General features: G+C 44.5%; 1 pseudogene; it reads right to left on the bottom strand.

The window, feature by feature from the left end:
• Window positions 1-445: 445 nt before the first annotated feature.
• On the bottom strand, window positions 446-2,035 carry LOC122489156 (annotated as a pseudogene).
• Between the last annotated feature and the right edge of the window lie 307 nt (window positions 2,036-2,342).

Here is a 2,342-nt window from a genome sequence, read left to right as displayed (position 1 = left end):
GTGTCTCCCTCTCTCTCTCTGCCCCTCCCCTGCTTGTGCTCTGTCTCTGAAAAATGAATAAATGTAAAAAAAACTATATATCGGGGGATATCCAAATATGATGTGAACATAAAATCACAATGGAAAAGTTATGGTTAAGAGCACCTGCCTGGCTCAGTGAGTGTGCGACTCTTGATCTTGGGGTCGTGAGTTCAAGCCCTACACTGGGTGCAGAGCCTACTTAAATAAATAAATGAAATTGAAAAGTTATGCTTAAATGTTCGTTGTCATACCTAAGGGAATGTAGATCACAGAGAGGTACGGCCCAACTGAAACTGTTCCACTTGAATTTTTTTCCCCCCAGTTACTTTGGCGCTTATTTAAGCCAAGAGAAAAAGGTCATACTGCTTTCATGCAACATATACTTGGTTCTTTAAATAACAACCATGACAAGTAGTAGAAGGAATTAGAGAATGCTGCGCTTGTAATCCATTCAAAACACCAACATTTGGGTTGTAGTAATTAAAGAATATGTAAGATGCTTTTTGAATACCGTAGCAGCCGGTATGTAGAGACAGGCCTTCAGCGGACGCAGGAATGCAGATTAGGAAAGACAAAAAAATCACGCAGGAACTTGTCAGTGTTATACAACTTCTATACAGTACTTTGACTTAAATCCAAGACTCTCCCCTATTTGTGGTGAGCAACTGCATGTAACATTAAATGCCGTTTCCCTCTGGATTTTACCCGGGAAGAGCCCAATTTTGTTTTTTTAGCCTTGCGAATCATTTACCAAAAAGAAGGCAGCCTTGCCACTTTTACACGTGTGCTATCAATGTCGGTATTTCTTGGGATTGCAGGAAGATTCACGTTCTTTACAGCTGATACAGCACAGGTTGGCGCTCCAGCGATGCCCGCCTCGTCAGGGTTGTCTTTGGGTGTTTTTGTGCATCAACGAAGGGAACAATCTCATTCATGTTGGTCTCCAATACCGTTCCCCGCATCCCTGTTTCTGCAAGCATACCATCGACCTTGTCTACAGGGAGAATGAAATCCAGTTCAGACACTTTCAAAAATACTTGTCTAATGTCTCCAAGAATACCAAATTACATTTCAAATGCCAACTTCACTCTCCGAAGAATCCACACGGAAGACAAAACAGAAGGCTGTGTGTCACGTCCATACGTCAGTTTGTTAGAGCCTCTAAGTAATGATCCTCCTTCTAGGAAACTGCAAACATTTCCATCTTCCTTGCGTGGCAACCGGAAAATCTCCCTGATGGTTTGCTGTTGTGGGTCTTCACGGCAGGGCAGGCAGAGCGTGCACAGCCACTGCTTCCTGTGCTTGAGGACGAGGAGCGCCTGCTCGTGGCTGGGCTGGGCAGGAGTGACCTGGCGGGTGCTGGGGGCCAGGCTGGGGCAGGCGAGAGGGCCTTGCCGGTGCATCTTGCTAGTCACCCTCTCCCTACTTCTATTTTTTAGTTGTCTTTTTGTTCGTTGTTGCCATTGGTTTTGTTGTTTTGTTTTTTTTTATCTTGAACTTTTCAAGTAAACACAACAGTGGAGGTAATGAACGGGCATAGAAAAGAATATGTGTGTGGTGAAATACCACCTACTCGTCATCCACTTTCAACAATTACCAACATCTCCCAGGCTTGTTCCATGTATTCCCCTCACTCTGTTTTTTCTTCTTCTGAAGTATTTCATTTTATTTTATGTTTATTTTTTATTTTGGAGAGAGAGAGCCCGCACGCACACACAAGTGGGTAAGGACAGACAGAGAAGGAGACAGAGGATCCGAAGCGGGCTCTGTGCTGATAGGAGAGAACATTCTTCCAGAATATTTTAAAGTAAATCTAGAGAGACATTTTTGTAACGTGCCAACAGTCATCATCACACCTAACAAAACTTATGGTGGTTCCTTAATAGCCTGTGTTTTGGAGTATGAAGTTTCCAATAATTCTTAATATAATTTTGGTTGAATTTTCTTATTTTATTTATTTTTGAGGGAAAATGCACATGCTCGTGGGGGAGGGGCAGTGAGAGAGAGAGTCCCAAGCAGGCTTATGTGGGGCTTGATCCCATAAACCGTGAGATCATGACCTGAGCCAAAATTAAGAGTTGGATGCTTGGGGCGCCTGGGTGGCTCAGTCAGTTAAGCTTCCGACTTTGGCTCAGGTCATGATCTCACAGCTCATGGGCTAGAGCCCCATGTCGGGCTCTGTGCTGACAGCTCAGAGCCTGGAGCCTGCTTGGATTCTGTCTCCCTCTCTCTCTGCCACTCCACTGCTTGCTCACTCTCTCTCTCTAAAATATAAACATTAGGGGCGCCTGGGTGGCTTGGTCGGTTAAGCGTCCAACTTC

Source organism: Prionailurus bengalensis, chromosome B2 (genome assembly GCF_016509475.1).
Source record: "Prionailurus bengalensis isolate Pbe53 chromosome B2, Fcat_Pben_1.1_paternal_pri, whole genome shotgun sequence".
NCBI classification, from domain to species: domain Eukaryota; kingdom Metazoa; phylum Chordata; class Mammalia; order Carnivora; family Felidae; genus Prionailurus; species Prionailurus bengalensis.
This window is presented reverse-complemented; position numbering and strand designations above follow the sequence as displayed.